Source organism: Podarcis pityusensis (genome assembly GCF_964106645.2).
Source record: "Podarcis pityusensis genome assembly, chromosome: 5".
Taxonomy (NCBI): Eukaryota; Metazoa; Chordata; class Lepidosauria; order Squamata; family Lacertidae; genus Podarcis; species Podarcis pityusensis.
The window spans coordinates 79171417-79198785 of NC_138032.1; the positions used below are offsets into that span (position 1 = coordinate 79171417).

A 27369-nucleotide genomic window follows, 5' to 3' on the forward strand; every position below is an offset into this window, starting at 1 on the left:
TCCAAACTACTCTTCTTCTTCTTCTTCTTCTTCTTCTTCTTCTTCTTCTTCTTCTTCCACTTGGCATAGAATGGGGGGTGCCCAACTTCTGCAATACAATCAAGAGGTAGTCCAATGTGGACAAAGCTCATCTGGGTCACAGAATTACCAGATTCCTCGTAGGAATTCATCTACAACCAAGTCCATCTCCATTAATGGCTCAAGTCACTTCACAGAGATCAAGTCAAACCACTCCTTATTTTTGTACCTAGGGCAACTTCTGCCATCATACATCTGTGGTATATTCACTTGTAATTACTTGGGGTATTCTAGAATGCTGGTTGGTTATGATAGAACCATAAAAATAACTAACTCCCCTCCTCCCCATTATGAAACAGGAGACCTTTCAATATACCCCAGGAAACACAGCAATAATAGCAAACATGATGGAAAACATTCAGAGGGTAATTCTAGGGCAAGAACTACAGAACACATCCTCCCGCTATGCTAAGATATGGATTTGACTCATGCTCCAATTAATTTTATCTTGTTTCAGCAAGATATCACCAGCCATCTAGTAACCTGAAGAGTCAAATATGGGCTACATATAGGTATGCACAGGCCTTGGGCTGGGTATGTCCACTACCATTAGTGAAATTCTATTACAGGCGATATAAGCTTACCAGATCCTGCTGCTTTGTGTCTGAAAAACTTAAGAGTCATGCAAACACACACAGCAGAAATCTAGAGATTTAGAGATAAAATCGCCAAAGGAAACTGGAATGTTAAAAAACAAACAAGTTGCTCTAAACTAGAACAGTTGTGAGGAAGGCTAGAATAAAGTTATTTATGTACTTACTGAAATTATAACCCACTTTTCTTTCCTAATGGAAACCAGGTGGCTAACAATACTGTTACAGGCGGCCCCAATCTCTGCCAAATGATAGCAAGATTCTAAGGGTCTTGGCACTTAACCATGGTTTGTGTTCCTTGGGAATGAGGCACAGTGGAGACTATGGTGTCTTTTGAAATATGGTTTTCTTCACACATATATAAAACCAGAGTGTAGGATGGAGGGGAATACAGCATTCACAGCCCAAGAGCAGCCAGCTCCTGCCATAAGCCCAGCAGCAACCCATCCAAACAGGCATTACCCTAAACCTTGGGTTCAAAAGAGCAGCACGCCGCCCCCCCCCCCCCGTTACCCCTGGCAAAACCCACTTGCCCAGACTCCAAGGATCTTCCTTTGATGTCTTGATGAGTGGTCATCATCAAGTTCATTCTCCTTAACTACTTCTGCCCAGGCGATGCCCTGGGCTGAAAAAGAAACTTTGCCTTCCTTTTTTGCACTGTTAAATCCAACCCTGTCAGCTCACCTTCATTCTCAAAACACTGATTAAACACCAGCACTCAGGAATCTAAAAGAGATCAGGGCGTCCAGAAACCCAGAGGAGTCAGGGCACCCACAAACCCGTAACAATCTACTAAAACAAGAAAATTAGCATAGAGAACTCATCACATAAGACAAATGAAACTACAATTAAGATAAGTATGGCCCAAATGAAATCAGATCAAATAAAATGAAGGGCATGATTAATACATTTTTTAATTGAGTATTTATACCCCACCTACTAACTAAAGTTCTTGAAGCAGTTTTAAAAGGTAAAGGGATCCCTGACCATTAGGTCCAGTCGGGACCGACTCTGGGGTTGCGACGCTCATCTCGCTTTATTGGCCGAGGGAGCCGGCGTACAGCTTCTGGGTCATGTGGCCAGCATGACTAAGCCGCTTCTGGCGAACCAGAGCAGTGCACGGAAATGCCGTTTACCTTCCCACTGGAGCGGTACCTATTTATCTACTCACACTCTGACGTGCTTTCGAATTGCTAGGTTGTCAGGAGCAGGGACCAAGCAACGGGAGCTCACCCCGTCACAGGGATTCGAACTGCCGACCTTCCAATCGGCAAGCCCTAGGCTCTGTGGATTAACGCACAGTGCCACCCACATCCCTGAAGAAGTTTACAATAACCTAAAACACAGAGAGAGACCAAGAGACAATGATACGGTTGTCAATACAGCAGGTAAAAGGTGTATATAAGTGTTGCCTTGCTTTTCGCCAATGTTCCAGCAACTGCCATTCTGCAGCTGAATCTGATGGCCTAAAACTGACTGTTGAAGTGGCTAAATGTTAGTCCCACACAGGCCAGGACTTTGGAAGTGAAGAATACTAGTTTGGAGAATACTAGTTTGGCTCTGATGAGCATCCACAGGGAGCAAGCACTGCAACTAGGGAACCATCATGTATCTCTTAACAGATTTTATTTCTCAGGGAAAGCAAGATCTCAGCAGAACTCCCCAGCAAATCCTAATGGAGGAAAGATTTTAGATGGGAAAATATGCTTGACTTGTGTACACTGATCCCTCAACTGATGTATGATTCTAGAAGCGATATTCACTGTCTTGAATTGGGCCTAAGCACAAACAAGTCAAATATGTTGTCACCTGCCTTGGTACTAACTGAAAGCAGGCCTGGCATTTTGAACTACCTGTAGTTTCTGAACTGTCTTCAGATTCAAGGTTCCTCTGTTAATTCATAAAGCCCTAAGCAACCTGAGTCCAAAGTTCATTAAGAATCACCTGATTCTTTATGCTCCACCTCAATCACTAAGTTTTTCTTATGGGTCACTTTTGGTGGTTCTCCACAGCCCCTAGGTTCGGTTGGCTTTTATTAGGGACTGAGCCTTCAGTTTAGCAGAGCCTGCTATGGGAAAATCAATCCTCAAAGAAATCAGTCCTCAAAGATTCATAGAATTCTAGAGTTGGACGGGATCCTAAGGACCATCTAATCCAAACCCCGGCAATGCAGGAATATGCAGCCATTCCATACAAGGATCAAAGCTGCAAACTTGGTGTTATCAGTACCACACTCTAACCAATTGAGCTCTATGCCTTGCCTTCTTTCAGATGACTTCTGCAAATTCTATTCAGAGAGGAATTTGGAACACTTGCTGTTGTTATTTTGCCATCAAGAATTTATTGATGCTTTTATTGAACTGAATGTAATGTTGTGGTTTTTATACTGTATACCACATTGCTGTATTTTTATGAAAGTGAAGTCTATAAATATTTGTTTATTTATCCCCACAGAGACGCTATTTCAGTGGGGTAAATATTTACTTTTTTTAAAAAAGAAGTCACCCCACTGATATTTCCTGTCGCTGTTGATGCCCAAAACACTTTTCTTAAACTGTGCTGCCACTTCCATCCTGAATTGTCGCATGGGTGATTTCATCAAATCAGAGACCATGCAATAAAGCGGATTTCATTCAAGCACTATGTAGACCATCAAATCTTGCAAGTGAGTCACTTGCTGAAGAAAAGTGCAACAGGGATGGATGGTCATATAAATGAATGATCCAACACATTTGCAAGGAGCGCTGAAAATATACCAAGAAGAGGCAGCACTTCTTTGCAGTTAAAAACGTTTGCCAAAAAAAGAGCCGCTCTTAGTTTAAGCACAACTGTAACTTGGACCACTTGACAAGCTGATTCGCAAATAAGTTTTGCATACATGGATAAAGGAACATTCATCCTATGAAACTGAAATGTCATGATTCATGTGGGAAGTGACTCTCTTAAATACAATAGTATAACAGACCCATGTGCATCTTTTCTCCCTTGTCCAATATCACAATTACTATAGTTCTCCCTTTCCAATGAACCAGCTGATTATTATTGTCTTCCAAAGCATTGGTAGGATTCAATTTCAATCTGTGCAATGTCTTGTGAACTTGAAGAGTTCACACAGAGAGCTGCTTGGAATATTTTGGTTTTCTAAATGTGCACCCAATGAATCAAAGGCAGAATACACCAATCAATATTAGCTGACAAAACCCATTATACAGACCAAACTACTTCTCTGTGGTGTGCCAGACTGTTGGCACAAAAGAATTAACTATAACAACTAGAGCTTCTTATTAATTTCTTAGCAACCTGTTCAAGAAGCAAAGCACAAAACAAAAAGGCAAAACACACTCAAAAGATGCAAAGGTTGCCATATCCACCGGTGTTCTGAAACCTTTATACAACATTAGCCAGCAAATGATATGTGCATTCAGTCCTTGCCCGCATTTGATAAGTGAATAGTCCATGATAAGGGTTTCAAATTTCATGGCTAATAGGTTCACTGATTACTAGGAATTGTTGGTATTTAATTAAAAAAGAAAAATACTCAGCCAAGGTCATTATTTCTCTAATGGAAGTTGGAATATTTTGCTGCACTTTCTCACTTGTCATCAGGCCACTGGCATGCTAATTAACTATCTCCATGCAACACTGGCCACATTGGAATTTGGTTAGTAAGTGCAGTATATAAGGCACATCCAACTCCCAAGAGACTGCAATCTACTACCGGTACAGTGGTACATCAGGTTAAGTACTTCATTCGTTCCGGAGGTCCGTACTTAACCTGAAACTGTTCTTAACCTGAAGCACTACTTTAGCTAATGGGGCCTCCTGCTGCTGCCGTGCCGCCAGAGCACAATTTCTGTTCTCATCCTGAAGCAAAGTTCTTAACCTGAAGCACTATTTCTGGGTTAGCGGAATCTGTAACCTGAAGCGTATGTAACCCGAGGTACCACTGTATATAAATAAACTGGCAGTGATCTACCCACTGTCATTGCCAAGAGTTGTTGAGCTTTTTGGGGGGAGCATTGCCAAAGTTGCTGAGGTCTTCCCCCCCTTTTTTTACTTTTGGTGGGGAGGGAATTTGATGATCCCGCGATTGACCTCCAACACCCTGGCGATTGACCTGTTGATCGCAACTGACCTGTTGGACATGCCTGCCATATATAATAGAACCAGTTCTTGGGTTCCATCACTGTCACTCTCTAGCATGACTCAAAAACAGAACCCCCTGTGGGGATATGAAAGGAGCAAGCTACAATTCCCCAAGCAGTTTAACAATCAATCCCGCTTCCCAGGGAGCTCTGGAAATTGTAGCTCTGTGTGGGGAATAGGAGATCTCTTAACAACTCTTCGCTCCCTTAACAAATTGCAGTTCCCAGGGTTCTTTGGGGGTGGCCATGACTGTTAAAGTGGTGTAATTGTGCTCAAAGGAATGCTGTGGTGTGGCCAGAGTATAGTGGTACCTTGGGTTAAGAACTTAATTTGTTCCGGAGGTCCGTTCTTAACCTGAAACTGTTCTTAACCTGAAGCACCACTTTAGCTAATGGGGCCTCCTGCTGCCGCTACACTGCCGGAGCACAATTTCTGTTCTCATCCTGAAGCAAAGTTCTTAACCCGAGGTACTATTTCTGGGTTAGCGGAGTCTGTAACCTGAAGCATCTGTAACCTGAAGCGTATGTAACCCGAGGTACCACTGTACGTGGGGTTTGGCAGGATTGTTTAATACAAAGCAAATATTTGGCTTCAGACAGGGTCTTCTTCAGGTTTGACGCTGCCCTTGGCAAAGTGTAGAGCATGAGACTCTTAATCTTAGGGTCGTGGGTTCGAGCCCCACATTGGGCAAAGATTCCAGCATTGCAGGGAGTTGAACTAGATGATCCTCGTGGTCCCTTCCAGCTCTACAATTCTATGATTCTAGGTAACCTCTGGGGGAACGTTTCCTCTGTTGAAAGGCCCAGCCAAGGGTCACTTAACAGCTATGGCAGTTGGCCACAATATTCCATTCTAGATTTCCCACAATGCCCCAGATGAAGGGCAACTGTCAGTGCCAATGGGGTCCCCATAAGCTACCTGAGAGTGCCTGGTGCTGGCGCCAAGCCTGGGTTTTAAATAACAACTTCATACAGAAGAGAAAGGTAAAGAACAGTGTGGTGTTGTTGTTGTTGTTTTAAAAAATAAACTATGAATAAGACAATTGCCTATCAAGGCACGATCCTGCCACCTCCTACACATCTCTGCAAAACCAAACAAAATTCAGGGTTACACGGACAAAAATTCACTGAACGACAGTCATTATCCAACGTGAGTATGTATTTTTCACAATTACCTTCTCTTTTTGGAAACAGTACCTGGTGTTTGGTTCCAACTGAACCGGAGATACAATATTTCTTTTGGGTGATATCTTTGAAACAGCACCCAAAGTTTCATGTACTACCTTCCCTCTAGAAATGGAAGTATCTTCCACCAACATGACAAAATTAGAAAATTAATGGCAGTCGTGGCTTTCCCACTGTCACTCTAAACTTCATGAACGTTACAATTTTTGTCCCTTGTTTGATGTACAATGGGGGGAAATTGCAGTATAGACATAAAACTGCCAAAGAAGTATCATAAGAATCCAGCAGATGATAACTGTGACTCAGGATGTAGGCGGAATAGATTAGGGAGCTGAATAATTAGGTTCAAGCTGAATCAGGAAAACGATGGGGAAACAGGCAAGAAACAGGGACACAAACAGGGAGAATTCAGGACAGGAAACAGAGGGACAAAGTAAGGCACTGCCAAGGAGTTGCTGGCCAAGCTGGTTAGCAGCTTTGTTCCGCACTGAGCTGAGCGGAAATTTCTCAGAAAAGATTTTCTGTTAACATTTTCTGATCATTTTCTTTTTCACCTCAGCCCTGGGGGGCAGGGGAAGAGTGATTCTTCAGAATATTTTCTTCTACCCCACGCCATTTTGGAAGATGTAAAATGGCAGCCAAGTTGTCAACCTTGGAGAATTTCATCACACCCTGGAGAATATCTGGCAACATGCTGCACCCCCATTTGGGAGGAGAGTGGCATTTTCACAAAGCTGTAGTCCTGTCTCCCTTTGCAAAAAGACAGAGTGTAGAAGCCAAAAAGCAGAACAAGCCAATAGGCATTTTTGTGAGCTTGCATTCAACAGCACAGTGAGGCTGAGGAGAGATTCCAGGCAGATTCCAGGCAAAGAGATGACCAGCCATCTCAATTACTCAAATAACTAGGGTAAGAAAGAAGAATAGAGTGTATTAGTGCAGTCAGAAGGATTTAGGATGCAATACTGATGGCCACAGACTTCCTGAAAAGGTGGAGCTTTTTGAAGTCCAAGAATTATGTTGCAAAATGTGCAGAAATTGTACATAAGCCTCAAAGTTTGTGGCATATATACATCACCTTAAGGCTCCCCCTGCTGTTTGATCTATACTTAATCCATTCCATCCTGCCTTCTCCTATATCACCTCCCAAAAATCAAACATGTCTTGGGCATGGGAAGGAATTCAGCTTGTATATTAATGGAAAAATTCTCCTCTCCCACTGATAATTGAATTTGTAATTCTTTTCATCCAATTTCCTTCTATATCGCCCTCTCTTAACTCCCATAATTTACCCAGCTGGTATATCTGAAATCCTGCTTCTTGCTAAGAATCAGGTTTGGTCAGGCAGAATCTTAGTGTCCTACCATACGCCAGGATAGAAAGCGAGTTTTAGCATCCTTTCTTCCGGTGTTTGAGAACAGCTAGCATGGTCAAGTGTCCCTTTCTTCTCGGTAGTCAATAAGGAAGGCCCTCCACCATTGTATAAAGTGATTTTAGAATATGAACCCTGATTTGATTTATTTATTAAGTTTATATGTCACCCTTCCTCCAATGACCACAGGGCAGTTTACAGTACAAAAACACAAAAATGCATAACATCATGACAAAAATAATAACCCCGCTTTGTTCCCCTGCACTTCTCTGTGTACTGCAACCCACCACATTTCCCATCCTCTCAAACATTTCTCCTTCTGCTGCAAATCTCTCCACATTTGCAGCAATCTCCAACTTGCTCCAAACCTCTTTACCCAGATTGCATCCAGCAACTACTGATTTAAGCAATCACTGCCCTGAAATCCTCCAATTGGATTTCATTTGTGTCCATCTCCCCTATACCTTCCCATCACCCACATGAGGCCATGCACTTGATTTCAAGCTGGGGTGCAGAGGAGGAAGTAGAGTGCGTGATTTACTGTTGTTTTTCTTCTAAGCTATTTCTAATACTTGGCAGTACTATTTGTGTTTATTATGTGTTCAGGACTGTGAAATGCCAGTCTTCATTTAAATACTTTAAAGTAAACTGTTTAATCTTATGTTTTTACTTTAATAAATCATTCTTGCCATTGCTTCAGAAATCCTTATCTCTGGCTTGATTATTCTTTTAAATAAGGTGCCTTTTCACAGTGATGCTTGTTGGTTTGAAGTCTAGACATTTCAGGTGAATGAATGTGCTAACCAGCTGGTTAACTAATGTGCATAGAAACATGGTAAATATAACAAACATGTAACATAAAAGGCAGAACTGGAATGAAAGCTTCGTTGTTATTCATTCAAGACTGTGCTGTGCCCCAACATCCTTTCCTCTGCCAGCTTTCCCCCTGACTTTCCCCATCCTTCAACATGTTCAACAGGGTTCTTTGCATGTTCAGCTAAACATGCTTAGAAAACCCACTATGACAGGAAACTCTGTGCAGTCAAGATTCCCAATAGTTCCAGGATTCTAAACACATCCGGTCAACTGTGCCAAAAATCTGTCTTGAGACCATTCCACTCAACTCATGAAGCTCAAGATAGAGGGAACTGATGTCTATTTCACCTTCACAATTTACATCTCTCCTTTATTTACATGTTTGTTTGTTGCTGTTTGTTTGTTTCAATGCCTGCAGATGACTAAGTGAGGCTTCCTATTATATTATATTCGAACCTCTGATTTTGGGAATCCCTTCCTCTAAATCAGGAGGCAGGCTCAGAACAGTGATTCATGCAAACACATAAGGAGTTGATCCATCTGAGAGCAAATAATTATTACTCTTTCACACTCTAAAAAAAGAGCATAGCCTGGTCATGTACCACAGAAGCATGCTTTCAAGTTCCAAAAATTCAGAACGTTGGGGAAAGCTGACCTATACAGTAGAAGGGAAATTTGCATTTTGTGAGAATTTGATCCATCACTTAGATTACTGTGAATTTTGGAATACCAAATTTGTTCCATTATTCTGCTCATGCAAATGCAATTACACACAATCTTAACCAGGCATGCATTTTCAAATCAAGAAACAATTCAGGGTGGGCGACTTCCTTGGAGATGAATTACAGTCGGATACCAATACCCAAGTACAAAGTGCATGTGTATCACAGTCCCCCATGAAAGATCCATATATAAATCCATGTATAAATCACAGCTTCTAATAAACTTCTAATAATAAGCTTCTAATAAACAACAACAACTGAGTCAGAGGCCCATGCAGACCTGGCTCTCTCTAAATGAGCATACCCTTCATCAATTAAAAATTATCTGAAATCCGCATCAGGAAATGTCTCACAATTAGCAACCTTAAGGTCCATCATGAAAAGGCCATGGTTCATCAGTTGTTCTTCCTTTTGTTACGAAGTTGCTCCTTGAAAGCACATTCAGCCCCTTGCAACAATGCAGTCGTTCCCTCCTTCCTCCCCAACAAATGAAAGGGTCAGTCATCTCATTACCTGAAACAAAAACCCGAATGCAGCTAGCATTGTTAGAACCCTTAATAACAGGAGAGAAACACTGCAGAGGAGAGAAGGGCACGAGAAACAATGGCGTCTCACTCATCATTTCTAACACTCGCTGAAATCCAATCAGTTGGGTCAATAATCAGGGGACCTTGAAAAGACAAACCAGATCATTGTTAGAATGTAATTAATCCAAAAGAGTAGATGCATTTGGTTGTTACTGAAAAGACTGAAACTGCATTCCCAACAATGCCTCTCAGAGAGCGAGTTATTGGGCAAAAGAAAAGGCAATTTATTTATTTTTTGCTTTTTGTAAGATTTAATTATGCCTTACCCGAAAAATACAACAACAATACAGAATTGCAATGCAATTCACTAAAACAAGAGGACAAAATATACCAATTTTTAATCCTGAATAGAAAGGCTGAAATAATAGCTATATGCATTAATTACAACTGATTTCACTAATTAAGGTAGCTCTCATTTTGGCAAGATGTCACCAATATGCAAAAAAACATCCAGTTCTCTTTTGTTTACCACAATATATCCTAAAGTGGTAGTCTAAGTTTTGAACCAATGTTTGGGGGTAGTTTTGGTTGGGAGTTCCAATTCTCATTATTCCTCTTGTTATCTCAGTGTTGGTCTACTGAGGAGCTGTACTTAAGATAGCCAGGATACTTCAATTTAGCCCGAATACTGCTGTCAGATTATTATGAGGAGCTAACAACCCATACTGTAGAATGGCAGCTTTACATTACTTTCACAAGCGGCTTGCCTTCAGTTGAATATGGTGGCATTAGCTTTTAAAACCCCAAACAGCCTGTGGGGACAGACCATCTCAGGAATTGCATCCTCCCATATCAGGCTCTTTGAGAACTATTCAGCCTATGGGGCCATTCATTTTCTCCCCTCCACTGGCAAAAAAAAAAAAATCTCTTCATGGGGACAAGGGAAAGGGCTTTCTCTGTCATGGGGCTAGACTGTAGAATAATTATCCAAAGAGGAACTTCTGCCCCATTCTTTCCCCACTTTTATGCAAGTACAGTTATGCATTTCCTGGGGGAGGAAAGAGGGCATGAACCACCTGAATATGGGAAAGAGGGCACAGATCTGCATAAAACTGCATATGTTAGTTTACATGTACAGATGCAAATTTAGAAATAATTGCTCTAATTTAACCAAAGATAGATAGGCTAGATAGATGTATTATTAATATTTTGCTTTCCCTCAAGGTGGGATGCACAGTTTCCCCCCTCCCCATTTTATCGTCTCAACAATTCTGATATAGGTTAGGTTAAGAGATAGTTAGTGGCCCAAGGCCAGTGAGTAAACTGAGTAGGGGGTTTGAGCCCTTGTCACCTAGGTCCTGTCTATTCTAACTACATTGCTGATATGCTGGCTAGGGTTTATGGGTACTGTAATACTAAATTTCTAGAGAACCAGGATGGCTAAAACTGCAATAAGCTGACTGACTTGCTATTTTGCATAGTATTGGGTTTTGCAAGACAGAGCCCCATGGAGAAGGATTCATTTATTAAATTTGCACACCACCTCCACCTGAAGTTCACTCCCCTGAAGGAAATGGTGTGTACCTTATTCCTAGATCCAGTGCTGAAGTGGCCCCTGTAAAGTGAGGGAGCTCAGGATCCATCTCTGTGGTACACCAACAAAATTCCTTTTCTGCCTATCTGGTTCAGCACCAGGAACATCCAGTATCCCCGCAGACTGAACTCTTGGTGAGAAAGATGGATTTTTTGTGGGTGGCAGCAATTCTTCACCCTAGCCCTCCAACCTATACTGGTGGTCCACTGAGTACCTAAGGAGGACACAGCTGGGTCAGGTCTTTCCTGTCCAGTTCATTCATCTCATTAACATATACCAAGTTGGCTGCCTCATCCATGGCCAAGTCATGGATGAGAGTTGTCTTACTAACAACTGACTTAGCAGTCACCAGCAGCACCACCAGATGGGAAAGCTGGTTGGCATGACAACCCAAATCTTGTTGCTTAAGATATGGTCCAAAAGGTGCCACCATCTTTATCATGTGACATGTATACTCATTGCACCCCTTTTGTAAATCTATTGATAATCAGTTCTCTAGCCTAGAGATAGCCCAGCACAATGCCCTGCAGATGTGGACTACAGCTCCCGTCATCATTGACTGAGGCTGATGGAAGTTGTAGCCCAAATAATCTGGAGGGCACCATATTAGCTACCCCTGCCCTGGCACATTACCTTTGCAGATCATTCCGTGTGACTTGTGGGGATTTACCTATAGGACTCAGAAAAGAATAAAACCTAGGGGTTTTTTTAGCTAGCAGACAGCTGAGAAAACTGATAACAGATTTACAGTGGCTTGCAAATTAGAATGCCAGGTCACTCGTAAACCTACCCTGGAGAAACACTCCTAATAATTACATTAATTAATTTAGAGATGCCCAATCTGAAGTTACTATAATTACATGTTACTTTATTTATTTATTTTCTGGCTAGGATTTTTATGGTATTTAGACAGTACTAGTTCTTATCTTACAGCAAGTGAGAAAGAGAGACATTCAAGCTGTCTTTTCTAGTAAGGTCTGAGAGATCTGCTAAGCCAGTTAAACAGTAGTATAGTTAAAAGAGGGTACCACTTTAAATTCATTCCAGGACCTTCCGTCCTCCTCTGTAATTAGATCAGCATGCACTGCACATTAAACAGCAGTCAACAGAACAATTACTGCCAGAAATGGCTATGGCTTTAATAGAACAAATGAAAGAAACAATCAGCCATTGGGTAGCATATAATGGAGGAGTCATAAAGCTGTAGAGATTCTCAGAACCCCAAATGGTATTACTGTCTGACAAGGATGGGCACAATACAGAAATGTTAGCCCAAACAAATTCTGTTGAAATCAGTGGGGCTAAAAGCATATACCTTATTGATTTCATTGCAACTTAAGCACCTAAGATTGAATCTGTACAAATGACTATTAAGCAACTGGTAACGAATTTAGTGCTATGTAGTTTTGCTTATTGTATTAAAGCTTACTGCTCCAGAGAAGGTTCACAAGGCTGACTCCTGATTTGCATATCCTGATTTGCTACGACTTGCATTACCCCGACACCAAGCCAGAGGCTTGGCAGTTACACAAGCCACAATTCTCCCATAAACCAAAGGCTGCACCACTGTTTAAAGTAAATTTGCATGCACTGGTTATGAAGGAACCAAATATGCATTAACCATTGTTTACAGTAATGCACTCATGAAACAAAGAGTGTGGGAAAATCACTCCAAAGAAGGGAGCTGAAAAACAAAATTTGCTGATGGCCTGTATTAGTCTAACACTGGCTTTACTTTGTTCAAATGAAGATGTGATTGTTTCATGATTGACTACTCTATCAGCTGAAAGAGAGAGAAAACAGCGGAGGAAATATAAGCAGACTTCCAGCCAGGATCCAACGATACAAGAAGCCTGAAGATCAAAGGAGGAGGGGAAAGGTAGATATACCTGGAAGCAACTGGCAGGAGCAAAAGCAGTCTTCAAGAGCACTAAGGCTGGCAGAGCTTACTTATTCATACAAAACACCGCCTGCAGGTTCTGCGATGTGACTTACATCACTCCAAGATGTCTTGATCAGCATGATGGTGAAACAGAAACAAGTGACCGACAGACATGATTTGGGAACCATAAAATCTTGACCACCCAGGGCCGTCTTAAACATATCCAGCACCGTGGTGCAAAGTTCCCTCCGCCCCCCCTCCCCATTTCCCAGAGTTGTCAACCTTTTCCCAAGCCTCTGCGAGGATCACTCTCCTCCTGTGGAGGCTTGGGAAGGAAGCTGCACGCCCGGCAGCCATATGTTTGATGGGGAGCATGGCGGGCGTGCAGGGAAAGGGGAGGCCGCTGGCAAAGCCGCGCAGCTCCCCCATTCGCTGGGGCGCCCCTGAGAGGCCAGCGCCCTGGCGCAACGAATCACTAAGCCATATGGGAAAGATGACCCTGTGATCACCTCCCTCCAAAATGGAACCATCAATCGCAAAGCACTTAAATTCAGAGGACCACACCCTCTCTGATACAGCATAGTGGTTACTGCAGTAGAGATGTCATATGAACATTTTAAAAAGAAAGAGAAAGCTTCTAGATCTAGAGAGGTGACACCTTAACATCACATGACAACAGCCTGGAAGACAATACCTGACATCACTCAGCAACAGCAAACACAACACTTCTGTATATTCCATCCTCATTGTTCTGTAACTGCCACTTTGGCTACAGCATCCTTTGAGTCACATCAGGTAGGCATTTTGCTAGGAGAATTTAGTAACCCTGTTTCATTAGTCACTGTAATAAATATATGATTTTGGTGATTTAACCATAGCTTACCAGGGCAAACTCATCTAAAGTGCTGTATGATGCTTTAAAATGTGTATGTACCTCACTTAATCTCATGTTGGCCTCACAACAAATGTAAAGGATATGACAGACTGACCCCTGGCACAATATTTGTCACAGTCCCATGGGGGGGGGGTCCCCAAGGGTCCCAAAATTGTGGTACCGTATTTTTTGCTCTATAAGACTAATTTTTTGCCTCCTAAAAAGTAAGGGGGGAAGTGTGTGTGTCTTATGGAGTGAATGCAGGCTAAGCAGGTATCCCAGAAGCCAGAACAGCAAGAGGCATTGCTGCTTTCACTGCGCAGCGATCCCTCTTGCTGTTCTGGCTTCTGAGATTCAGAATTTCTTTTTCTTCTTATTTTTCTCCTCCAAAAACTAGGTGCGTCTTGTGGTCTGGTGCATCTTATAGAGCGAAAAATATGGTAATTGAACTCCTGGATGTGGCTGCTAATAGGGAATTTATGATAACCTGTCACTTTAAGAACCTGCTGAGAAAGCTTTATGACACTGCTGAAAAAGCATTTTGCTCTGCAAGATTGCTGCCCCATCCCATAGGGCAGAGAATAGCTAACACGCTTATCGTAAGGACACAAGCTATACACGCAGGTTCACAAAGCACAATTGTTTTGTGTAACACAATGTATTCATGCGAAGGCCATACAGACACGGTGGGAATCAAAGCCATGTCAGCAAAACAGCCGATGCTTATGCTAAGCTTGTGCAAGCATACTAACATGAAATGTATCCAGTCTGAAGGCTGCTGTCCTAACCCCTCTTACTTGGGAGTAAAGCCTCAGTGAATTCAGTAAGACTTAACTTCTGGTAAGTTTCTCTAGTACTAAAGATATACCCACATAAGCTCTCAGAAGACAACACAAGAAATGGCTTACCATCATAATTAATTCACCCACTTATCCCAGCCTCCACATTTTGCAACTATCTTCTAGAAAAGCAAATCTAGTCCATCATACCATATTACTGGGGCAACATATTACTTCGTGCAGCCACCAGAAAGGAAGATCTTGAGTCCTGAAAGCAGTTCTGAGCAACCCATGGCACACAAGGTTCACGCAGCCTCCATTCTCCCTCTGTGAGCACCCACATCCCCCTGTACTTATTTCATCTGCCCCACCAGCACTGGAGAAGGGAAACAGCTGGCAGGCGCACAAGGGCATTCGTGACAAAACCACAAATGCTCTTGTTTCATCAAAGATGATAAAGGACTGTAAAAAGGGATCACAGAAAACAATTCAATTCTAAATTAAAGTTCAAGCCGTTTGGAATAACTGTATCTAGGCGGGAGATCCACTTTGACTCTAATTGTAATAATATCTTTTTTGAATATGTGTTATGGGGTCTCAACCTATTTTTCTGTAGCTTTTGAAATCCGCCAGTTGTCTCCTAATTTCTCTCATGTAATCATTGGCACTACAGCTCCCCCTTTAATGTAAAGTTAAAATGAACCATCATGCTGTTGTTTCCTTATCAGGGTATTATAAAAGTCAACGTATACCAAAAGGTTTGCGAATACAAAAAGCTCCAACCTTGTTTCAGCACTGAGGAATTTAAACAAAAATGGATTGTTACACGGACAAAACCACAAAGCATGGGGGCTAGAGTGGCCCTTTGAAAACACATTCTAGGCACTGCAATTGCTGGTGGTGAACATGCAGCACATGGGCGCCATCTGGCGGGGCGAGGGCCCCCAGAAATTTTGATGGAGGGAACCGGGCCCCCTCAATATGTGCCATGCACACACCATGCTACGTGCTGATGTCACTCGCGCAAGCAGCATGGCATGCGGGTGGCATGTCAGCACAATGTACAGCATGTACAAGTGACATCAGCACCACACGGTGTGCTCGCATGACATGAGCATGTCACACAGCATGCGTGCATGGCAAGGGGATGGCACAAGGTGCCGGCCCTCTGAATTGTGGGATCAAGCCAGCGCGCTTGACGCAGCAGTTTGCCTGCCTGCTTACTCTTCCATCAATTATCAGGATAGAAAATACTATCATTATCATTAAACATTTCAGTTTTTTAATTGGTGAACGTATTCAAATTCTCTGACAATTTGTAGCATTGCCCTTTAAGGTTGTCTGCCTATTAAATGCTTGTTTGTATGTTTCCGTACAGGAACACAGTTAAAGGAGGAGAGAAAGAGAGAATTTGACTATTTAAATCTTAAGCTATCCTTTGGTTCATAGTAATGGCCGTTCAGTGAAAACATATTCTCTCTTCGAAAAGTAGGAACTGCCACCATTAATATCATTAAGTAGCCAAAGTTTCTATTAAATGTTCCACTTAATTTCAAACAAACTTTTTAATTGAGTAATTTGAATGCTTTAGTCTTGTTGGCATCTTTGTTTGGTTTTTGGAAGGCACCATGTACACTAATGGTGGTGTATAAATACTTAATTATAAAAGAAATCCAGCCCACAAGGCAATTTAAGATGCAACATTCCATTACTTTTCCTTTGGCAAATATTGTTACGGAAAGCTTAATTATACTTCAGGGGTATGTCCTTTGGGTTATTTCCTTATAAAGAGGCTAGTTCATTATTAAAACACACATACATACCCCAATACATTTTTTGAATCTGTAGATAAAGAAGCAACTGAAGTTTAAGTTGGGCTTTTTTCTTTTCTTTTTAGCTTATCCTGCTGTAAAACACAATCAGAATTTTTTGTTCCACTGACTGCACACCAAAATTGATTAGAAAACTATATGACCAAAAATTCAGATTAGGTTCCACAAATACAAAGGCTATTTCATTAATGCATTTCATCTCTCACTTTGGGAACTAATGTGGTAATTTAGAAAATGCCATTTTTTTGTCCTTCAGCAGATGATTGCAGGCAATCAACATGCTGTCTGTCTTGTATACTGCCATTTTTAATATATCTTCCTATAGCAAGCAAGGAAAACGTCCTTGAATTTCTTAGTGAAACGGCAAGATGTTTATCAGATTTATTCGTTAACGTCAGTTTCCACAGTCTCAGTCTGCTGCAGAGCTTCAAACTATACAATCACCCATTAACGATAAAGAAGCGTAGCTAAATACACACAGAAAGTATTGAACGGATGACCTTTGGGTATTAAACAGAAACACTTTGAAAGGCAAAGAATGGTACATTGCAAGACCCTTCTGCTCAGTAAAGCACAACACTGTAAACAGAGAGAGTTGGAGATCATCATGAAGACGGGCTTCAGTTATGTTCTCCCATACGCCTCTCATCATCCTTTGGCTTCTTCAATCTAGTTATTTCCTCAGCTTCTGACCTAACAGCTTCACTTTATTATCACAGCGGGCCTTGAAAAGCAGAGTTGCTATGGCTTCCTTGATTTCCATTGGCTTAATTCCTCTGAGGTCACAGCAGGACTGGAAATTGTAGACGAAAGTAACTGATGTTTAGAAGCACTTGGGTATACATACAAGCTACACCTTATATGCACCTGCAAATCATGTCGTTGGCCCTTATCCCATTCATTCCAATAGGACCTAGACAGTAGCAGCCCATGAGGTGGGGCAAAGCTGCGGAACTACTCTTCAGCATTGCTGAAGTTTACAGTACTGGGATGAGGACAGGATATATCGTGACAGCAGATAGGTTGAGACTGCACAACACACTGGTGGAAGCAGTGGATTGGCTCTGCCAGTGCAGCTGTGTAGCCCCACTATAGCCCCACACACACTCCAGGGAAACTGCAGCAATGCCAGCACTGAGAGGATGGCTCAAGCCCATCACACAGGCCATTGCTGCTCTGGCTTTGCTTCCTTGAAAAGAAGGCCACTGATAATAAACCTGCCAATAAAATAATGAAATGGTCCACATCATTTAAACAAACCTGTGGTGTGGGCCTGGAATACTGTGCATAGCTCGGAAAATGATATTTTAGAGGTGGGAAAGATGCAGAAAAATGGCAGCCAAAATGGTCAGGAAGCTAAATAAATTCCCTGCAAGGTTTATTGTATTGTGGTTATGATATAAAAGAGTGAAGTTAGGGTGCAGCAAAGAGATGGAACAAAAACACCACAGAAAATGGGATGGGAAGTCGATAAAACAAAAGAAAAATGCATTACCTATTGGAATTTTTATGTGAAATTTGGGAGAATTTAGTATTTATTTATTTTTTTTAAAAAAGCAATTCCCAACAGGGAAAGGTTACAACGTCTAGGGCTTCTTACTTTTAGAAGAAGAAGAAAGGCAAGTTAAGAGGAACATGGGCAAGGTTTATAAAATTATGTATAATGTGGAGAAACTGGATAAAGAGACGTTTTTCTCCCTCTCATATAAAACTAGAAGCCAGGGCCATCCTATGAAGCTTATTGGTAGGACATTCAGAACAGACAAAAATGAGTATTTGGTGCATGAAACTTGCTGCCACAAGATGTAGTGATGGCCACTACCTCAGGTGGAGAGGTAAAAAAGGAGACTAGACAAATCCATCAAAGATCATTAGTCACAGTGGCTGAATGCCACATCCAGGGTTATAGGTAGCATGCCTCTGAATACTAATTGGAGGGGAACAGTATGGGAGGGCTGTTGCCCTCAGGTTATTCATGTGGGCTTCTCAGATGCATTCAGTAGGAAACAGATCGCTGAATTCTATAGGAGATTGGTCCGATCCAACAGGGTTGATCTTCTGTTACGCTCTTAACACAAAATGTCCAAACTATGCATTCTGATAGGAGGAACTATATAAATCACAATGGCAAGTACAAACACCTCTCTCTCTCTCTCTCTCTCTCTCTCTCTCTCTCTCTCTCTCTGTGTGTGTGTGTGTGTGTTTCCAAATGAAACTAACTCTCTCTCCCTCTTTGGCTTAGAAGCTCCCAGATCATAACATGGCTCGTGGTGAGACACACTGCAGTGCTCGCGACAAGCTGACAACTCTGCAGCAGAAATCAGTCATGCCTGAAGTAAACAGGGCAGAGCCAGACATAGTGATGACAACACAGGGACTGGTCAGTCCCCAGCCATGCACCCAAGCTATGTAGAGATACCTGTACTCTCAGAGAAAGCACACTTTACTGAGGCCTTTATTTTACCTACTACCAAGTGGGATGCGGGTGGCGCTGTGGGTTAAACCATAGAGCCCAGGTCTTGCTGATCAGAAGGTCGGTGGTTCGAATCCCCATGACGGGGTGAGCTCCCATTGCTTGGTTCCTGCTCTTGCAAACCTAGCAGTTCGAAAGCACGTCAAAGTGCAAGTAGATAAATAGGTACCGCTCCGGCAGGAAGGTAAACGGCGTTTCCATGCACTGCTCTGGTCCGCCAGAAGTGGCTTAATCATGCTGGCCACATGACCCAGAAGCTGTATGCCGGCTCCCTCGGCCAATAAAGTGAGATGAGCACCGCAAGCCCAGAGTCGGCCATGACTGGGCCTAATGGTCAGGGGTCCCTTTACCTTTACCAGGTGTAGCTCTGCTCTTCTTCCTCTTATCATAGGGCTCACCCAGACTTCCCTTTGTGCTATGTTTCTAGGCACAGGTTTGGGCTTTAATGCTCTGTGTCTGAGCGGGGTTTATTTTGTCCTGGCGCTTTCTCCAGAAAATCCCACATTTTACCCATGGCGCAAAAGGACATATGGATGAGCCCTTATGTGCCTGCTGGATTGAGACTGAGGCATTCCCATTGCCCAATGCTAGTGCTGTCAAAATTAGACACATTAATACTGGAAACATCAAAAGAGCCTGACCATATATATTAATGTGGCCATGAGGGATTTGAGAAAATTTACAGAAGGAATTACCTAAAGATTACTGAGAAAGAGATGCCTCATAGATCTCAAAACGCAGACTGATAATCCCAGAATTCATTTACTAGCCTTTATTTTGCTAAGGCCCCAGAGTCTGAACAATCCTTTAAGCTCTAATTTGGCAGCTGGGGGGGGAAATGAGCCAGAAAGCAGCTGTTTGTAAGGATTTCGAAAGCTAATGAGGCCGATACGAGCGACAGCAAGTTGCACAGGTAACAGTGTGTCTCCACCATTGGCTAGGTGCTGCTGCTACCGGTGGGATAGTTTCAGGCTCATGTTCTATCCTGGTAAATCTGATCAAGGAAGGTAGGGGACGAATCTTACTACAGGCTGCTGACAGGCCTTCAAGTGATTAAGCTTATTGCGGTGATCTTCAAACCGAAGCCCCCTGCGAAGAACTGCCAGGTGGTCTGCACCGCCACATCTGTCAAAACCGAGCTAACATCTGCCAGTTCTTCCACAAAGAACTTTCTGTAGTCCAGCCTCAGATTCCTCAAGAGACCCCCTTTTTTAAAAGCTATGTGACAGATATTACACACACACAAAGCTCTATATAAGGATGCTTTCCACCTCTCCACCTTGTGCAATTGATTCCTATGTGATGCGGGGGGTGGGGGTGGGGGGGGCTTTGCTAGTCCTGTGGATTTGACAAGGACATAAAAATTGCTACAGTCCTGAGGGTCATTTTTTTTTCCTGTGAGGTTGCCCAAGGCAGTTTATTTTATTTTTTTGCAAGGCTTGTGTCAGGGAACTGCCATCGGAAGGAAGGGAAGTGAAAGGGCTCACACAGGTTGGGAGAGACTCAGCAGCTGAAGAGGGAACCAGTAGGGGGAGAGGAGCTGAGCTGAGGGAAAGGGAGCTGGAGGGATGGCTCAGAGACACTTCCAGCGAAAACAGTGGGGAGGTTTCAGGACCTCCTGTAGGGACACCCACTCCTCGCCGGAAACTGTCACGCAGAGAGTCCAGAAGACGTGTTTCCGTTAAGGAGCTTTTATGTTGGAAGCGATTCCGAAAGCAACCACTGTCGGAATCTGCCAGCGACTGACGGAGCCATGTTTAAGGGGCTCCGTTACAGACAGAGGTTTGCAAACTTGACCAAACTCTGAGGGACTAGGATTTTACACACAAGCAGCTCATCGTCCCATCACAGCATTCCGACAGTCATCGTGAGCAGCTTGTGCAGGAGAAGGCATCATGAGCAACCCAGCCGGAACCGGAGAAGCAGGAGCTGGAGCGGGTCCAAGCCTGGAAGAAAGGTACCGGGTGTTGGAGGTCCAGCTAGCGCTGCAGACGGCGAGGCTTGAGGAGAGGAGGGCTCAGGATGCAGACAAAAAGGGGAAAGACACCCAGCTCGTCAGAAAGGTACCAGGATTGGTGCAGAAGTTTGGGGGGGAGCCCAAAGACTATCATGGCTTTCGGACAGAGATGCAATATGCCCTCAATCTGCAGTTTGATGAATTCCCTGACGAGGAATCACGAGTGGCTTTCGTGATTGGGCATCTTGAAAAGGGGGCGAGAGACTGGGTTAGACCCCTGATGGCAGCGAATAGTGACGTCCTAAAGGACACGATGAAGTTCTTTCGCGCCATGGATCTGATGTTTTCCAGCGATATTGAACAGGGAGTGGTCCGCAGACAGTTAATGGCTTGCAAACAGGGGAGCCGATCTGTCCGTGAGTACTGGACTGAGTTCACCATGTTGATCCATAAATTGGGGTGGGATCTATCGGCGGAACCCATTCAAATGCTCTTTGAAGAAGGGCTTTCTTCGGCTGTGAAAGACGAACTTTCCCGGGCGCCCAGGGCGGAGTCTATGGACCAGCTGACCAAATCAGCGCTGACCATAGGAGCGCGCCAGGAGGCGAGAGCATTGGAGAGGCGGGAAGGGAAGGGGGAACGTTGGAAGGAGTTCCGCATTCCAGACATTCCAGAGCCAACTTTCCCGCCGGCAGAGCCGATGGAAATCGGAACAGCGCGCGCGCGCGCAGTTTCAAAGCCCAGTGAGGGGGGAAAGAAGGAGGGAAAAGGCGCCCGGAAATGCTATCTCTGCCAACAGCCAGGTCACTTTGCCAGAGTCTGCCCCCAGAGGAAGGAATGGCAAGGGATGGTAGGAGCTGTGGAGGGAAGAGAGGAAGAAATACCGAAGCAAGTAAAAGCCAACGCCTGGCTGCCACCGTCGGGGCACAGCAGCCAGGCCAAAGAGCAGTGAAAGTGCCCACGCCAGAACCTCCTAAACCCGCCCTAGTGATAGAAGTGGCGCTAGAGCTGCCAAACGGACACCCTCTAAAGATAAAGGCGCTGTTGGACTCAGGCAGCTCCTGCAATTTCATGAGCAAAGAGTTTGCAGCTGAACACCAGATACAGACGATCCCTTTAAGCAACCCCCTGCAGGTGACCACGATCGATGGCAGGGAGCTGTTGGGAGGAGAAGTCAGCTTGCAGACCGTCCCAATGATAATGAAGGTGGCAAGGCACACCGAACTGATAGCGTTTAATGTGGCCACCTTGGGAGGAGCTCCCATTATATTGGGGATGAGCTGGCTAGCGTTACATGATCCGCTGGTGGGCTGGCATCAGAGAGTGGTTTCTTTTGGTTCAGCACATTGCTTAGAACACTGCAAAGAGGGAAAGGGTTTGGCAGGGGCCCAAGCCACCCTAGCAGGGACTGAAGTAACGGAGAACGTGAAGGTACCACGACAATACGCAGATCTCCGCGACGTCTTCAGCGAAAGGGAAGCTGACCAACTACCCCCGCATAGACCCTTTGACTGTCAAATCAATTTACTCCCTGGGGCACAGCTCCCTGTAGGCAAGCTGTACGCCATGTCAGACAGAGAGATGCAGGAGCTAAGAGAGTTCATTGACAAGAACCTGAAGAGAGGGTTCATCAGAGAGTCCAGGGCGGTGGGGGGCAGCCCAGTGTTTTTTGTGGATAAAAAAAACACGAACAAGCCGAGGCTTGTGTGTGACTTCAGGGCCTTAAATGCAGTGTCAGAACCAGTGGCTTTCCCTATGCCCAGGATTGACGACATTTTGACAAGGGTCAGGAAGGGAAAGATTTTTACTAAACTGGACCTAAGGGGGGCGTACAACCTGATACGAATAAGGAAGGGGGATGAATGGAAAACCACCATGTTCACCCCTTTGGGGGCATTTGAATATTTAGTTATGCCCTTCGGCCTACAAGGAGGCTCCGCGTGCTTTCAATCGTTTATGAACCACGTCCTGGGGCCTTTGCTTTACAAGAATTGTGTGGCCTTCTTAGACGACGTGTTGGTGTATTCTGAGAATGAGGAGCAGCATGTGAGAGACGTCAGAGAAGTGTTGAGCAGGCTGCAAGCCAACCAGCTGTGGGTGAAACTGGAGAAGTGTCAGTTTCATACCAAGGAGGTGGAATTCCTGGGGTATCGCCTGTCAGACAAGGGATTGGCCATGGATCCCGGCAAGGTCCAGGCGGTGCTGGAATGGAAAACACCCAAAACAAGGAAGGATGTGCAGAGGTTCCTAGGATTTGGGAACTTCTATCGTAAGTTCATCCGAAACTTTGCCCACCTGACGGCGCCCATTACGGACTGTCTCAGCAGTAAGAAGAAGTTCGTTTGGACTGAGGAGGCGGAGCGAGCATTTGAGGAACTAAAAAGGGCCTTCGCCTCGGAACAACAACTCCTGCATGTGGATTTACAAAAACCGATGAGAGTGGAAACTGACGCATCAGACAGAGCTATTGGGGCGGTGCTTCTGCAGCCAGGGAAGGAGGAGTCAGAGTGGAGACCGTGTGCCTTTTTTTCGCGAAAGCTGAACAAATCCGAGAGGAACTACACGGTGTATGACCGAGAACTACTAGCCATTCATGAGGCGTTCCGGAGATGGAGGCACCTGCTAATTGGCGCACAACATAAGGTGCAAGTGTGCACTGACCACAAGAACCTAGAGTATTGGAGGACGGCACGAGTGCTCAACCAACGGCAAGTGAGATGGGCCCAGGAGTTCTCCAAATTTAACTTTGAGATTTGTTACGTGCCAGGCCCAGAGAACATTAGGGCGGACGCTCTCTCACGCAAACCTGAATATTTGGAGGGGGAGGGAGCACCCGAAGAGAGACATGTCATTCCAGAGGACCGCTGGGTGTGTGGGGCGGCATTGGTGGGACAAAGAGAACTGGTAGAGGAAACAGAGAATGATGAATACGCCCAGAATAAGCTCAGAGGTCTTAGGGGTGAGGGAGAGGAACCAGGGGGTTTCGAGGAAAGAAATGGAGCTTTGTATTACAAAGGGGCACTGTATATCCCTGAAGGAGACTTAAGGGGGAGGGTACTCAAGCAGTTGCACGACAGCCCCACGGCGGGGCATTTTGGACAACACAAAACCATGTGGTTGGTCACCAGGGAATTTTGGTGGCCTAAGGTGAGGGAAGATGTACGGGAGTATGTAAGAGGGTGTGAGCAATGCCAGCGAGCCAAAGGGGAGAGGCGGGCACCGGCGGGGCTATTAGAACCCTTACCAACCCCAGAACGACCTTGGGAGGCAGTGTCGATAGATTTTATGACTGATCTGCCGAAGTCCAAGGGGAAAACAGCCATCATGGTGGTGGTAGACCTACTAACAAAGATGTGCCACTTTGTAGCCTGCTCGCATGCAGTCACGGCGGAAGAGACAGCGAAGTTATTTGTAGAACACATTTTTAGGTTGCACGGGGTGCCATTGAGGGTGGTCTCAGACCGAGGAAAACAATTTACTTCCAGGTTCTGGAGGAAGCTCATGAGCTTACTGCAGGTGGAGGTCAACTTTTCGACTGCCCGGCACCCTGAAACCAACGGGCAGGCGGAAAGAGCAAACGGGGTCCTCCAGCAATACCTGAGGTGTTATGTCAATGACAGAGAGAATGACTGGGTAGAAAAGTTGGCGCTGGCGGAATTTGCCTACAACAATGCCGAGAATGTGTCCACAGGGATGAGCCCCTTCTTGGCTAATTATGGGTGTCATCCCAGGGCTTTCCCAGGGGGAGAAGGGGAGAGATGGGGTGTCCCGGCAGCCGAGCATTTTGTAGAAGAAATGGAAGCAATCCATCGTCAGCTCCAACTCAACTTAGAAAGGGCGAAGGAAGAATACAAGAGGCAGGCAGACAAGAACCGAAGGGAAGGTGAAACCATAAGGGTGGGAGATAGGGTGTGGCTGTCAACCCAAGGGTTGCCGTTCAAAGGAGGTTGTAAGAAATTAAGACCCAGGAGATTGGGTCCCTTTGAGGTCATTCAACAGGTCAACCCAGTGGCTTTCAGGCTCCGGTTACCCAACCACATGAAACTGCACCCAGTATTTCACAGGTCGTTACTGTCACCGTATGAGGGGGGACGAGAAGGGATGGCCACTCGGGGACCGGTCATAGAAGAAAGGGAATGCAGCAGCCATGTGGCAGAAATCCTCGACGCCAGATGGAAGGGGGATCAGGTGGAGTATTTGGTAGCGTGGGAAGGAGAACCGGAGTCAGAAAACACTTGGGTAATGGCAGAAGATATCAATGACGAGGTATTGATAGAAACGTTCCATCAAAGGTTCCCAAGGAAACCTCAGCCTGTGGAGAGGTTCCGGAGGGAATACTTTGGGACCACCGATGAGGAGGAGGAGTTGGAAGGATTCTCGGAATCGGAAGGGGAAGGGGAGATGGACTCTGAGGAGGAGGAGTACTTCGAGACCAGGAACCGCAACAGGTGGAGAGAAGTGTTCGGGACATCGGAAGATGAAGGAAGTTCATTCCGGGGTTTTGCCTCCTCACCGCCCGTAGAGGAGGGGGCGAGAGGGGATGAAGGGGGCCCTGGAGGGGAGGTGGATGTCAGGGAACTGCCATCGGAAGGAAGGGAAGTGAAAGGGCTCACACAGGTTGGGAGAGACTCAGCAGCTGAAGAGGGAACCAGTAGGGGGAGAGGAGCTGAGCTGAGGGAAAGGGAGCTGGAGGGATGGCTCAGAGACACTTCCAGCGAAAACAGTGGGGAGGTTTCAGGACCTCCTGTAGGGACACCCACTCCTCGCCGGAAACTGTCACGCAGAGAGTCCAGAAGACGTGTTTCCGTTAAGGAGCTTTTATGTTGGAAGCGATTCCGAAAGCAACCACTGTCGGAATCTGCCAGCGACTGACGGAGCCATGTTTAAGGGGCTCCGTTACAGACAGAGGTTTGCAAACTTGACCAAACTCTGAGGGACTAGGATTTTACACACAAGCAGCTCATCGTCCCATCACAGCTTGCCTTGTGGTTCTTAGCTGCAGGTGCCTGGTGGAGAGGAGAAGCAGGTATCCCTGTCGGCTCTGCCTTGCTGCAATTTTTTTTTCCACCAAAAGGGAAGAGAAGAGGAAAAGGTAGAAATGTGTGTTATTTGTCACCTTCCTACACAATGCTATCAGCATGTTTGAGATGCTTATCTGCAAAAGCTTTAAGTTGTCATCTCCATGCCGATCCAGATCTTTGTTGTGTATTACAGCTACGCTATTATCAGTTGATTCAATATTTCATCTGCATGCAAGTCTAGTTGCCTGCTTTCTATTATTATTTTTCTTCTTCTTTACAGTTTTTGGAAAGAATGTCATCAAAACTGCCTCGTGCTTGGGATGCTTATCTGCAGTATCACATTGGCGGTTTTCAGCTGGACGAGAAAAATCACAAATATTCATCGTGTCCTAGGCACAGGGACACTGCTGCAATATTAAAAAAAAAAGACTTGTGGATCAACAGAAAAGGAAAGATGGAGTATACTGGGAGAGGGGAGAGCTGTAGGAACAGAAATTTCAGGCTCAAAATTACAGGGCAAAGAAGGAAAAACTGAGGAGTGGGGTCAAAAATGCAGCAGGCTTGCGCACACAGATATAGAAATAGTAACTGAAACTAGTTACTATAAGCAAAAAAGGGTGACATTACGCAATCTTTTCCTTCCAGTATAGAATAATCAACATATTTTTCGCTCCATAAGACACACTTTTCCCCTCCTAAAATGTAAGGGGAAATGTGTGTGCATCTTATGGAGTGAATGCAGGCAGCGCAGCTATCCCAGAAGCCAGAACAGCAAGAGGGATCATTGCTTTCACTGTGCAGCGATCCCTCTTGCTGTTCTGGCTTCTGGGATTCAAAATATTTTTTTTCTTGTTTTCCTCCTCCAAAAACTAGGTGCGTCTTATGGTCTGGTGCGACTTATGGAGTGAAAAATACGGTGCACCTAATTTCTACCCAACTGATTTTTTTTTTTTAAGGCAACAACCAGATGGTCAGTAGCTGGGGGAAGGCTAGGCAGAGCAGTATCACTGCATTTTTCAAAGGCCCTGTGCAGGCAAACCTAACACAGTAATGCACATTCAGCCATTATTTTTGCTGAGTATGAGGGAGGGGGTGGGGAATCAAAGACTGGATGCAAAGCTTCTGAGCAAGTACAATGCATCTAAAAAGCACCAATAAAAGTTCAACAGCAAGGCTAACCGCAGAGGTGGATTTAGGGCAGTGGGACCGGTTCCCCCACATTGGGTGCCAGGATGAGGGGGCACTGCCAGGTGTTGCAACTATGACATGGCGCATGTGCAGAATGGAAGGTGAGAGGCTGGGGGGCACTGAATTTTGGTTTCATACAGGGTGCCGCTGAAATTAGAAAGACCAAAGTCTGTCCCTGCTGCTACTAGCCTGTCCACTCTTAAATCCATCTAAAACTGGTTCTCAGAGATAGTGGTATAGAACTGGGAACCAGCTCAGGGCATGTAAATTTCTAGCTATGGCACCTGGTGAAGTAATGCTATTAAGATTCACACGACTCATATGAAGAGACTAA

General features: G+C 44.6%; 1 protein-coding gene and 1 long non-coding RNA gene across 4 annotated transcripts in view; one reads left to right on the forward strand and one right to left on the reverse strand.

Annotated features, from left to right (window-relative positions):
- Positions 1 to 27369, reverse strand: part of NRG3 (neuregulin 3) — a 611141-nt gene that overhangs the window by 495787 nt on the left and 87985 nt on the right. The window lies entirely within an intron of this gene.
- On the forward strand, positions 10839 to 26455 carry LOC308476984. Its single transcript, XR_013986312.1, has 3 exons — positions 10839 to 11163; positions 12780 to 13706; positions 26128 to 26455. It is a non-coding gene; the product is annotated as an uncharacterized lncRNA (long non-coding RNA).